General features: G+C 47.6%; 10 non-coding genes across 10 annotated transcripts; 5 read left to right on the top strand and 5 right to left on the bottom strand.

The window, feature by feature from the left end:
* Nucleotides 1-1529: 1529 nt before the first annotated feature.
* On the bottom strand, nucleotides 1530-1602 carry trnav-aac (transfer RNA valine (anticodon AAC)). Its single transcript has one exon. It is a non-coding gene; the product is annotated as a tRNA-Val (tRNA).
* Nucleotides 1603-1722: 120 nt separating this feature from the next.
* trnad-guc (transfer RNA aspartic acid (anticodon GUC)) lies at nucleotides 1723-1794 on the top strand. Its single transcript has one exon. It is a non-coding gene; the product is annotated as a tRNA-Asp (tRNA).
* Nucleotides 1795-4356: 2562 nt separating this feature from the next.
* Nucleotides 4357-4429, bottom strand: trnav-aac (transfer RNA valine (anticodon AAC)). The gene has a single exon. It is a non-coding gene; the product is annotated as a tRNA-Val (tRNA).
* A 120-nt stretch (nucleotides 4430-4549) lies between these two features.
* On the top strand, nucleotides 4550-4621 carry trnad-guc (transfer RNA aspartic acid (anticodon GUC)). Its single transcript has one exon. It is a non-coding gene; the product is annotated as a tRNA-Asp (tRNA).
* A 2562-nt stretch (nucleotides 4622-7183) lies between these two features.
* trnav-aac (transfer RNA valine (anticodon AAC)) lies at nucleotides 7184-7256 on the bottom strand. Its single transcript has one exon. It is a non-coding gene; the product is annotated as a tRNA-Val (tRNA).
* Nucleotides 7257-7376: 120 nt separating this feature from the next.
* trnad-guc (transfer RNA aspartic acid (anticodon GUC)) lies at nucleotides 7377-7448 on the top strand. The gene has a single exon. It is a non-coding gene; the product is annotated as a tRNA-Asp (tRNA).
* Nucleotides 7449-10010: 2562 nt separating this feature from the next.
* On the bottom strand, nucleotides 10011-10083 carry trnav-aac (transfer RNA valine (anticodon AAC)). Its single transcript has one exon. It is a non-coding gene; the product is annotated as a tRNA-Val (tRNA).
* Nucleotides 10084-10203: 120 nt separating this feature from the next.
* trnad-guc (transfer RNA aspartic acid (anticodon GUC)) lies at nucleotides 10204-10275 on the top strand. The gene has a single exon. It is a non-coding gene; the product is annotated as a tRNA-Asp (tRNA).
* Nucleotides 10276-12838: 2563 nt separating this feature from the next.
* trnav-aac (transfer RNA valine (anticodon AAC)) lies at nucleotides 12839-12911 on the bottom strand. The gene has a single exon. It is a non-coding gene; the product is annotated as a tRNA-Val (tRNA).
* Nucleotides 12912-13031: 120 nt separating this feature from the next.
* trnad-guc (transfer RNA aspartic acid (anticodon GUC)) lies at nucleotides 13032-13103 on the top strand. The gene has a single exon. It is a non-coding gene; the product is annotated as a tRNA-Asp (tRNA).
* Nucleotides 13104-13133: the final 30 nt, after the last annotated feature.

Below are 13133 nucleotides of genomic sequence, written 5' to 3'. Positions count from 1 at the left end.
TTTTAGCATGCTCTATCACTTTACCTTTATCAGTGTATGATGATGCTCTTACACCAGAAACAAATATGTTCAAGTTGATTTATTATTCAATGCGTAGGCCATGGCTCCTAAAATTAGCAGTGAAGGGGAGTACTTATAGTCAGTAGTACCTATAACCCTCCCTAAACCCACGATCAGAGCTCAGAGATCAAAGTCAGTTATTACATTGTCAGTGCCCAAAGTTCCCAAGGGACGACACTCGTTCAAATAAACATGAAACGTGCAAAAAACTGCCACCAGCTATCAGTTGCTCTGTCCTCTCCCCAGCAGCAGAAGCCACGCACAGTTCACGGGCCCCTTTACGCAGTGATCATCCCAACATGTGTTAAAGTTCCACAGTGCATTTCATTATGTCTTGAATTCTGGGAGCTTAGAATTCTGATGATCACAAAGTCCACACCATGTATAAGACGACGCAAACAGATCGCCGCAAACTTGCCAAAATGATCAATTTCGATTTGTTTGACTTTGGAGATGACTTTAAAACGTCTAACATGCATCTAGAGTATGACGAAGATCTCCCCAAGCCGGGTAATAGTAGGTAGGAGTGAAGCAAACTCATAAGCTTCTGAAAATACTCACTATAATAGCAGCTCTTCAAGTGGTGGATGGAGACTGGCAACCGCCCCCTTTGTGCTTGCCGAAGGAAAAGTGCTCCAAGGGCAATGACCGAACCGAGCAGGATTCTGCAAAACCTGATGAACGGTCATGCAGAAACAGGAGTCACGTCTTCCAGAAGAGGGATGTTTCCAAACCCTCTTGGTCCCTTGGCTGGTTCTCCCGATGGGACGAAACCCATTTGATACGAGGCTGTTTGCCTTCCCACGCAGCGTCAGCAATCAAACAGCGCTCCCCGAGAAAGGTTGGACTCTCTTTTTTTGCCCAGGGTGACAACCACTCTTGTGGTGTCCTCCCCACGGAGTCAGCGCATTGACTCCTTGCCAATACGTATCACAGGGCAGGGTAATGGGAAAGTTGGCCTCTTTGCAGTTACCACGAAGAGGTGTGTTCTGCTCTGTCTTTCCCCACCTTCCACCTTCACACCCATCTCTCCTGTCACCTGCCTTTGCCCATTTCTCCTCCCTTTGAGTGATGTCATGGGACTTGGCACTGACTCGCGGTCATCCCTACTAGGGTGGCGCAAAAGCATCCGCCACTTATAGGTGAATGTCGATAAAGGCTTTTTCCTCACGTATAACTGCAATCTTGGGAGGACAGGCTGAGACTCTGAAACATAGAAGTTAGCAAAATGAGACCCCACAAAACTGATATGCACTTCACTCTCAAGGCCAATTGTAAACTTTGCAGAGAAACATGAAACACCGCCCTCAAGCTTTTCATGGTGTTTTTTTTTTGCCTTGCTACTTGGCGAGCATCCCTTTGTTTACCCCCACTTCAATATCTCCTTGACATTTGCTCGCCGTTTTCTTCAGACAGTGAAAGTCGGCAAGTTTGACCAATAATTTTGTGCAAACATGACAGAGGGAAGGTGTTTCCACCCGGTTTCGAACCGGGGACCTTTTGCGTGTTAGGCAAACGTGATTACCACTACACTATGGAAACTGCAAAGACCAGGAAAATGTCCACATCGCTGGGTCGCTAGGCCTGTTTTTGCTCCCATTCTCCCGAAGCCGGCGTTTTACTTTTTTATTCAGGTGTGCCGCGGCGCCCTGGACATTGAGGTCCTCGTTAGTATAGTGGACAGTATCTCCGCCTGTCACGCGGAAGACCGGGGTTCGATTCCCCGACGGGGAGTAGGCAGTGGGCAGGCTGCTATTCGGTCAAGAGTAACACAAACCCAAGTCCAGTGCTGCTACTGACCACTTGTGCCTGACGCTTACAAATCCTTTCATTACTATCCTCTATCAAATGTGTCCTCGTCTTGTGCAGACTGTTAAGTGGATTCTGTGTTTTGTCCGCTCCACTTGGACAATTTGGATCTCTGTCCTTTTTCTGGCGCAAACAAGTAAAACACCGCTGTTTCTCCCCACGGAGTCAGCAGGACTAACGCCGCCAAAGCTAGCCAGCTTCACCTACAGCTAGCCCAGCCGGGGCAGGAGGCTGGCACCGTGGCAGCAGCTGGCCAGCTTCACCTACAGCAAGCCAAGCCGGGTCTAACGTCATGCGGGGTGTTTTGGACAACTAAATGGTGAGGATACTGTCTAATAACAGGCTGCCGTGCCAATCTTTAAATACCGTAATAATAATGGAAGATTTGTGTGATTTGTTGAGGGGATCCAATTTGGCGGCTGCAGGATTGGGTTTCTCCTTTTCACAGACGATGTGGTCCTGCTGGCTTTAGCAGGCCGTGACCTTCAGCTCTCGCTGGTTTGCAGCCGATTGGGAAGCATCCAGGATGAGAATCAGCACCTCCAAGTCCGAGCCCATGGTCCACACCTGGATAAGGGTAGGATGCCATCCCAGGTCCCATTTCAAGCTCACTACTGATGGATGTGTCTATCCCATTTGAACTGCAACAGTGAGAATCAGTCGGTTGTATCATCTACTTCTGCAGATTGGTCAATTGAAGTTTCTGGAATCTCACCAAAACATGAGATCATCCTATGAGCTAGCCTGGCACCTTCAGGTAGCAATAAACCAACCTTCAATTTGACAGAACCAACATGGTCTGACAGAGCAGCAGTTATCAATCCTAGAACTTAGGGCAGATTAAAAAAAAAATATATATATATATTTTCCACTCTACATATTTGCTGTCGCTTGGTTTTCAAGGCTTAAGTTGCTCACTGATGTCCTGGCTACTGGGAAATATAATGTATTGTTTAGTTTTTAGCATGCTCTATCACTTTACCTTTATCAGTGTATGATGATGCTCTTACACCAGAAACAAATATGTTCAAGTTGATTTATTATTCAATGCGTAGGCCATGGCTCCTAAAATTAGCAGTGAAGGGGAGTACTTATAGTCAGTAGTACCTATAACCCTCCCTAAACCCACGATCAGAGCTCAGAGATCAAAGTCAGTTATTACATTGTCAGTGCCCAAAGTTCCCAAGGGACGACACTCGTTCAAATAAACATGAAACGTGCAAAAAACTGCCACCAGCTATCAGTTGCTCTGTCCTCTCCCCAGCAGCAGAAGCCACGCACAGTTCACGGGCCCCTTTACGCAGTGATCATCCCAACATGTGTTAAAGTTCCACAGTGCATTTCATTATGTCTTGAATTCTGGGAGCTTAGAATTCTGATGATCACAAAGTCCACCCCATGTATAAGACGACGCAAACAGATCGCCGCAAACTTGCCAAAATGATCAATTTCGATTTGTTTGACTTTGGAGATGACTTTAAAACGTCTAACATGCATCTAGAGTATGACGAAGATCTCCCCAAGCCGGGTAATAGTAGGTAGGAGTGAAGCAAACTCATAAGCTTCTGAAAATACTCACTATAATAGCAGCTCTTCAAGTGGTGGATGGAGACTGGCAACCGCCCCCTTTGTGCTTGCCGAAGGAAAAGTGCTCCGAGGGCAATGACCGAACCGAGCAGGATTCTGCAAAACCTGATGAACGGTCATGCAGAAACAGGAGTCACGTCTTCCAGAAGAGGGATGTTTCCAAACCCTCTTGGTCCCTTGGCTGGTTCTCCCGATGGGACGAAACCCATTTGATACGAGGCTGTTTGCCTTCCCACGCAGCGTCAGCAATCAAACAGCGCTCCCCGAGAAAGGTTGGACTCTCTTTTTTTGCCCAGGGTGACAACCACTCTTGTGGTGTCCTCCCCACGGAGTCAGCGCATTGACTCCTTGCCAATACGTATCACAGGGCAGGGTAATGGGAAAGTTGGCCTCTTTGCAGTTACCACGAAGAGGTGTGTTCTGCTCTGTCTTTCCCCACCTTCCACCTTCACACCCATCTCTCCTGTCACCTGCCTTTGCCCATTTCTCCTCCCTTTGAGTGATGTCATGGGACTTGGCACTGACTCGCGGTCATCCCTACTAGGGTGGCGCAAAAGCATCCGCCACTTATAGGTGAATGTCGATAAAGGCTTTTTCCTCACGTATAACTGCAATCTTGGGAGGACAGGCTGAGACTCTGAAACATAGAAGTTAGCAAAATGAGACCCCACAAAACTGATATGCACTTCACTCTCAAGGCCAATTGTAAACTTTGCAGAGAAACGTGAAACACCGCCCTCAAGCTTTTCATGGTGTTTTTTTTTTGCCTTGCTACTTGGCGAGCATCCCTTTGTTTACCCCCACTTCAATATCTCCTTGACATTTGCTCGCCGTTTTCTTCAGACAGTGAAAGTCGGCAAGTTTGACCAATAATTTTGTGCAAACATGACAGAGGGAAGGTGTTTCCACCCGGTTTCGAACCGGGGACCTTTTGCGTGTTAGGCAAACGTGATTACCACTACACTATGGAAACTGCAAAGACCAGGAAAATGTCCACATCGCTGAGTCGCTAGGGCTGTTTTTTCTCCCATTCTCCCGAAGCCGGCGTTTTACTTTTTTATTAAGCTGTGCCGCGGCGCCCTGGACATTGAGGTCCTCGTTAGTATAGTGGACAGTATCTCCGCCTGTCACGCGGAAGACCGGGGTTCGATTCCCCGACGGGGAGTAGGCAGTGGGCAGGCTGCTATTCGGTCAAGAGTAACACAAACCCAAGTCCAGTGCTGCTACTGACCACTTGTGCCTGACGCTTACAAATCCTTTCATTACTATCCTCTATCAAATGTGTCCTCGTCTTGTGCAGACTGTTAAGTGGATTCTGTGTTTTGTCCGCTCCACTTGGACAATTTGGATCTCTGTCCTTTTTCTGGCGCAAACAAGTAAAACACCGCTGTTTCTCCCCACGGAGTCAGCAGGACTAACGCCGCCAAAGCTAGCCAGCTTCACCTACAGCTAGCCCAGCCGGGGCAGGAGGCTGGCACCGTGGCAGCAGCTGGCCAGCTTCACCTACAGCAAGCCAAGCCGGGTCTAACGTCATGCGGGGTGTTTTGGACAACTAAATGGTGAGGATACTGTCTAATAACAGGCTGCCGTGCCAATCTTTAAATACCGTAATAATAATGGAAGATTTGTGTGATTTGTTGAGGGGATCCAATTTGGCGGCTGCAGGATTGGGTTTCTCCTTTTCACAGACGATGTGGTCCTGCTGGCTTTAGCAGGCCGTGACCTTCAGCTCTCGCTGGTTTGCAGCCGATTGGGAAGCATCCAGGATGAGAATCAGCACCTCCAAGTCCGAGCCCATGGTCCACACCTGGATAAGGGTAGGATGCCATCCCAGGTCCCATTTCAAGCTCACTACTGATGGATGTGTCTATCCCATTTGAACTGCAACAGTGAGAATCAGTCGGTTGTATCATCTACTTCTGCAGATTGGTCAATTGAAGTTTCTGGAATCTCACCAAAACATGAGATCATCCTATGAGCTAGCCTGGCACCTTCAGGTAGCAATAAACCAACCTTCAATTTGACAGAACCAACATGGTCTGACAGAGCAGCAGTTATCAATCCTAGAACTTAGGGCAGATTAAAAAAAAAATATATATATATATTTTCCACTCTACATATTTGCTGTCGCTTGGTTTTCAAGGCTTAAGTTGCTCACTGATGTCCTGGCTACTGGGAAATATAATGTATTGTTTAGTTTTTAGCATGCTCTATCACTTTACCTTTATCAGTGTATGATGATGCTCTTACACCAGAAACAAATATGTTCAAGTTGATTTATTATTCAATGCGTAGGCCATGGCTCCTAAAATTAGCAGTGAAGGGGAGTACTTATAGTCAGTAGTACCTATAACCCTCCCTAAACCCACGATCAGAGCTCAGAGATCAAAGTCAGTTATTACATTGTCAGTGCCCAAAGTTCCCAAGGGACGACACTCGTTCAAATAAACATGAAACGTGCAAAAAACTGCCACCAGCTATCAGTTGCTCTGTCCTCTCCCCAGCAGCAGAAGCCACGCACAGTTCACGGGCCCCTTTACGCAGTGATCATCCCAACATGTGTTAAAGTTCCACAGTGCATTTCATTATGTCTTGAATTCTGGGAGCTTAGAATTCTGATGATCACAAAGTCCACCCCATGTATAAGACGACGCAAACAGATCGCCGCAAACTTGCCAAAATGATCAATTTCGATTTGTTTGACTTTGGAGATGACTTTAAAACGTCTAACATGCATCAAGAGTATGACGAAGATCTCCCCAAGCCGGGTAATAGTAGGTAGGAGTGAAGCAAACTCATAAGCTTCTGAAAATACTCACTATAATAGCAGCTCTTCAAGTGGTGGATGGAGACTGGCAACCGCCCCCTTTGTGCTTGCCGAAGGAAAAGTGCTCCAAGGGCAATGACCGAACCGAGCAGGATTCTGCAAAACCTGATGAACGGTCATGCAGAAACAGGAGTCACGTCTTCCAGAAGAGGGATGTTTCCAAACCCTCTTGGTCCCTTGGCTGGTTCTCCCGATGGGACGAAACCCATTTGATACGAGGCTGTTTGCCTTCCCACGCAGCGTCAGCAATCAAACAGCGCTCCCCGAGAAAGGTTGGACTCTCTTTTTTTGCCCAGGGTGACAACCACTCTTGTGGTGTCCTCCCCACGGAGTCAGCGCATTGACTCCTTGCCAATACGTATCACAGGGCAGGGTAATGGGAAAGTTGGCTTCTTTGCAGTTACCACGAAGAGGTGTGTTCTGCTCTGTCTTTCCCCACCTTCCACCTTCACACCCATCTCTCCTGTCACCTGCCTTTGCCCATTTCTCCTCCCTTTGAGTGATGTCATGGGACTTGGCACTGACTCGCGGTCATCCCTACTAGGGTGGCGCAAAAGCATCCGCCACTTATAGGTGAATGTCGATAAAGGCTTTTTCCTCACGTATAACTGCAATCTTGGGAGGACAGGCTGAGACTCTGAAACATAGAAGTTAGCAAAATGAGACCCCACAAAACTGATATGCACTTCACTCTCAAGGCCAATTGTAAACTTTGCAGAGAAACATGAAACACCGCCCTCAAGCTTTTCATGGTGTTTTTTTTTTGCCTTGCTACTTGGCGAGCATCCCTTTGTTTACCCCCACTTCAATATCTCCTTGACATTTGCTCGCCGTTTTCTTCAGACAGTGAAAGTCGGCAAGTTTGACCAATAATTTTGTGCAAACATGACAGAGGGAAGGTGTTTCCACCCGGTTTCGAACCGGGGACCTTTTGCGTGTTAGGCAAACGTGATTACCACTACACTATGGAAACTGCAAAGACCAGGAAAATGTCCACATCGCTGAGTCGCTAGGGCTGTTTTTTCTCCCATTCTCCCGAAGCCGGCGTTTTACTTTTTTATTAAGCTGTGCCGCGGCGCCCTGGACATTGAGGTCCTCGTTAGTATAGTGGACAGTATCTCCGCCTGTCACGCGGAAGACCGGGGTTCGATTCCCCGACGGGGAGTAGGCAGTGGGCAGGCTGCTATTCGGTCAAGAGTAACACAAACCCAAGTCCAGTGCTGCTACTGACCACTTGTGCCTGACGCTTACAAATCCTTTCATTACTATCCTCTATCAAATGTGTCCTCGTCTTGTGCAGACTGTTAAGTGGATTCTGTGTTTTGTCCGCTCCACTTGGACAATTTGGATCTCTGTCCTTTTTCTGGCGCAAACAAGTAAAACACCGCTGTTTCTCCCCACGGAGTCAGCAGGACTAACGCCGCCAAAGCTAGCCAGCTTCACCTACAGCTAGCCCAGCCGGGGCAGGAGGCTGGCACCGTGGCAGCAGCTGGCCAGCTTCACCTACAGCAAGCCAAGCCGGGTCTAACGTCATGCGGGGTGTTTTGGACAACTAAATGGTGAGGATACTGTCTAATAACAGGCTGCCGTGCCAATCTTTAAATACCGTAATAATAATGGAAGATTTGTGTGATTTGTTGAGGGGATCCAATTTGGCGGCTGCAGGATTGGGTTTCTCCTTTTCACAGACGATGTGGTCCTGCTGGCTTTAGCAGGCCGTGACCTTCAGCTCTCGCTGGTTTGCAGCCGATTGGGAAGCATCCAGGATGAGAATCAGCACCTCCAAGTCCGAGCCCATGGTCCACACCTGGATAAGGGTAGGATGCCATCCCAGGTCCCATTTCAAGCTCACTACTGATGGATGTGTCTATCCCATTTGAACTGCAACAGTGAGAATCAGTCGGTTGTATCATCTACTTCTGCAGATTGGTCAATTGAAGTTTCTGGAATCTCACCAAAACATGAGATCATCCTATGAGCTAGCCTGGCACCTTCAGGTAGCAATAAACCAACCTTCAATTTGACAGAACCAACATGGTCTGACAGAGCAGCAGTTATCAATCCTAGAACTTAGGGCAGATTAAAAAAAAAATATATATATATATTTTCCACTCTACATATTTGCTGTCGCTTGGTTTTCAAGGCTTAAGTTGCTCACTGATGTCCTGGCTACTGGGAAATATAATGTATTGTTTAGTTTTTAGCATGCTCTATCACTTTACCTTTATCAGTGTATGATGATGCTCTTACACCAGAAACAAATATGTTCAAGTTGATTTATTATTCAATGCGTAGGCCATGGCTCCTAAAATTAGCAGTGAAGGGGAGTACTTATAGTCAGTAGTACCTATAACCCTCCCTAAACCCACGATCAGAGCTCAGAGATCAAAGTCAGTTATTACATTGTCAGTGCCCAAAGTTCCCAAGGGACGACACTCGTTCAAATAAACATGAAACGTGCAAAAAACTGCCACCAGCTATCAGTTGCTCTGTCCTCTCCCCAGCAGCAGAAGCCACGCACAGTTCACGGGCCCCTTTACGCAGTGATCATCCCAACATGTGTTAAAGTTCCACAGTGCATTTCATTATGTCTTGAATTCTGGGAGCTTAGAATTCTGATGATCACAAAGTCCACCCCATGTATAAGACGACGCAAACAGATCGCCGCAAACTTGCCAAAATGATCAATTTCGATTTGTTTGACTTTGGAGATGACTTTAAAACGTCTAACATGCATCAAGAGTATGACGAAGATCTCCCCAAGCCGGGTAATAGTAGGTAGGAGTGAAGCAAACTCATAAGCTTCTGAAAATACTCACTATAATAGCAGCTCTTCAAGTGGTGGATGGAGACTGGCAACCGCCCCCTTTGTGCTTGCCGAAGGAAAAGTGCTCCAAGGGCAATGACCGAACCGAGCAGGATTCTGCAAAACCTGATGAACGGTCATGCAGAAACAGGAGTCACGTCTTCCAGAAGAGGGATGTTTCCAAACCCTCTTGGTCCCTTGGCTGGTTCTCCCGATGGGACGAAACCCATTTGATACGAGGCTGTTTGCCTTCCCACGCAGCGTCAGCAATCAAACAGCGCTCCCCGAGAAAGGTTGGACTCTCTTTTTTTGCCCAGGGTGACAACCACTCTTGTGGTGTCCTCCCCACGGAGTCAGCGCATTGACTCCTTGCCAATACGTATCACAGGGCAGGGTAATGGGAAAGTTGGCCTCTTTGCAGTTACCACGAAGAGGTGTGTTCTGCTCTGTCTTTCCCCACCTTCCACCTTCACACCCATCTCTCCTGTCACCTGCCTTTGCCCATTTCTCCTCCCTTTGAGTGATGTCATGGGACTTGGCACTGACTCGCGGTCATCCCTACTAGGGTGGCGCAAAAGCATCCGCCACTTATAGGTGAATGTCGATAAAGGCTTTTTCCTCACGTATAACTGCAATCTTGGGAGGACAGGCTGAGACTCTGAAACATAGAAGTTAGCAAAATGAGACCCCACAAAACTGATATGCACTTCACTCTCAAGGCCAATTGTAAACTTTGCAGAGAAACATGAAACACCGCCCTCAAGCTTTTCATGGTGTTTTTTTTTTGCCTTGCTACTTGGCGAGCATCCCTTTGTTTACCCCCACTTCAATATCTCCTTGACATTTGCTCGCCGTTTTCTTCAGACAGTGAAAGTCGGCAAGTTTGACCAATAATTTTGTGCAAACATGACAGAGGGAAGGTGTTTCCACCCGGTTTCGAACCGGGGACCTTTTGCGTGTTAGGCAAACGTGATTACCACTACACTATGGAAACTGCAAAGACCAGGAAAATGTCCACATCGCTGGGTCGCTAGGCCTGTTTTTGCTCCCATTCTCCCGAAGCCGGCGTTTTACTTTTTTATTCAGGTGTGCCGCGGCGCCCTGGACATTGAGGTCCTCGTTAGTATAGTGGACAGTATCTCCGCCTGTCACGCGGAAGACCGGGGTTCGATTCCCCGACGGGGAGTAGGCAGTGGGCAGGCTGCTATTCGGTCAAGAGTAACACAAACCCAAGTCCAGTGCTGCTACTGACCACTTGTGCCTGACGCTTACAAATCCTTTCATTACTATCCTCTATCAAATGTGTCCTCGTCTTGTGCAGACTGTTAAGTGGATTCTGTGTTTTGTCCGCTCCACTTGGACAATTTGGATCTCTGTCCTTTTTCTGGCGCAAACAAGTAAAACACCGCTGTTTCTCCCCACGGAGTCAGCAGGACTAACGCCGCCAAAGCTAGCCAGCTTCACCTACAGCTAGCCCAGCCGGGGCAGGAGGCTGGCACCGTGGCAGCAGCTGGCCAGCTTCACCTACAGCAAGCCAAGCCGGGTCTAACGTCATGCGGGGTGTTTTGGACAACTAAATGGTGAGGATACTGTCTAATAACAGGCTGCCGTGCCAATCTTTAAATACCGTAATAATAATGGAAGATTTGTGTGATTTGTTGAGGGGATCCAATTTGGCGGCTGCAGGATTGGGTTTCTCCTTTTCACAGACGATGTGGTCCTGCTGGCTTTAGCAGGCCGTGACCTTCAGCTCTCGCTGGTTTGCAGCCGATTGGGAAGCATCCAGGATGAGAATCAGCACCTCCAAGTCCGAGCCCATGGTCCACACCTGGATAAGGGTAGGATGCCATCCCAGGTCCCATTTCAAGCTCACTACTGATGGATGTGTCTATCCCATTTGAACTGCAACAGTGAGAATCAGTCGGTTGTATCATCTACTTCTGCAGATTGGTCAATTGAAGTTTCTGGAATCTCACCAAAACATGAGATCATCCTATGAGCTAGCCTGGCACCTTCAGGTAGCAATAAACCAACCTTCAATTTGACAGAACCAACATGGTCTGACAGAGCAGCAGTTATCAATCCTAGAACTTAGGGCAGATTAAAAAAAATATATATATATATATATTTTCCACTCTACATATTTGCTGTCGCTTGGTTTTCAAGGCTTAAGTTGCTCACTGATGTCCTGGCTACTGGGAAATATAATGTATTGTTTAGTTTTTAGCATGCTCTATCACTTTACCTTTATCAGTGTATGATGATGCTCTTACACCAGAAACAAATATGTTCAAGTTGATTTATTATTCAATGCGTAGGCCATGGCTCCTAAAATTAGCAGTGAAGGGGAGTACTTATAGTCAGTAGTACCTATAACCCTCCCTAAACCCACGATCAGAGCTCAGAGATCAAAGTCAGTTATTACATTGTCAGTGCCCAAAGTTCCCAAGGGACGACACTCGTTCAAATAAACATGAAACGTGCAAAAAACTGCCACCAGCTATCAGTTGCTCTGTCCTCTCCCCAGCAGCAGAAGCCACGCACAGTTCACGGGCCCCTTTACGCAGTGATCATCCCAACATGTGTTAAAGTTCCACAGTGCATTTCATTATGTCTTGAATTCTGGGAGCTTAGAATTCTGATGATCACAAAGTCCACCCCATGTATAAGACGACGCAAACAGATCGCCGCAAACTTGCCAAAATGATCAATTTCGATTTGTTTGACTTTGGAGATGACTTTAAAACGTCTAACATGCATCTAGAGTATGACGAAGATCTCCCCAAGCCGGGTAATAGTAGGTAGGAGTGAAGCAAACTCATAAGCTTCTGAAAATACTCACTATAATAGCAGCTCTTCAAGTGGTGGATGGAGACTGGCAACCGCCCCCTTTGTGCTTGCCGAAGGAAAAGTGCTCCAAGGGCAATGACCGAACCGAGCAGGATTCTGCAAAACCTGATGAACGGTCATGCAGAAACAGGAGTCACGTCTTCCAGAAGAGGGATGTTTCCAAACCCTCTTGGTCCCTTGGCTGGTTCTCCCGATGGGACGAAACCCATTTGATACGAGGCTGTTTGCCTTCCCACGCAGCGTCAGCAATCAAACAGCGCTCCCCGAGAAAGGTTGGACTCTCTTTTTTTGCCCAGGGTGACAACCACTCTTGTGGTGTCCTCCCCACGGAGTCAGCGCATTGACTCCTTGCCAATACGTATCACAGGGCAGGGTAATGGGAAAGTTGGCCTCTTTGCAGTTACCACGAAGAGGTGTGTTCTGCTCTGTCTTTCCCCACCTTCCACCTTCACACCCATCTCTCCTGTCACCTGCCTTTGCCCATTTCTCCTCCCTTTGAGTGATGTCATGGGACTTGGCACTGACTCGCGGTCATCCCTACTAGGGTGGCGCAAAAGCATCCGCCACTTATAGGTGAATGTCGATAAAGGCTTTTTCCTCACGTATAACCGCAATCTTGGGAGGACAGGCTGAGACTATGAAACATAGAAGTTAGCAAAATGAGACCCCACAAAACTGATATGCACTTTACTCTCAAGGCCAATTGTAAACTTTGCAGAGAAACGTGAAACACCGCCCTCAAGCTTTTCATGGTGTTTTTTTTTGCCTTGCTACTTGGCGAGCATCCCTTTGTTTACCCCCACTTCAATATCTCCTTGACATTTGCTCGCCGTTTTCTTCAGACAGTGAAAGTCGGCAAGTTTGACCAATAATTTTGTGCAAACATGACAGAGGGAAGGTGTTTCCACCCGGTTTCGAACCGGGGACCTTTTGCGTGTTAGGCAAACGTGATTACCACTACACTATGGAAACTGCAAAGACCAGGAAAATGTCCACATCGCTGGGTCGCTAGGCCTGTTTTTGCTCCCATTCTCCCGAAGCCGGCGTTTTACTTTTTTATTCAGCTGTGCCGCGGCGCCCTGGACATTGAGGTCCTCGTTAGTATAGTGGACAGTATCTCCGCCTGTCACGCGGAAGACCGGGGTTCGATTCCCCGACGGGGAGTAGGCAGTGGGCAGGCTGCTATTCGGTCAA

This window comes from Aulostomus chinensis, chromosome 20 (genome assembly GCF_037954235.1).
Source record: "Aulostomus chinensis isolate RoL2024-O1b breed Wild chromosome 20, RoL_Achi_v1.0, whole genome shotgun sequence".
In the NCBI taxonomy this organism is placed as follows: domain Eukaryota; kingdom Metazoa; phylum Chordata; class Actinopteri; order Syngnathiformes; family Aulostomidae; genus Aulostomus; species Aulostomus chinensis.
The sequence above is the reverse complement of the archived record's forward strand: the minus strand, read 5'-3'. Positions and strand labels throughout refer to the sequence as shown.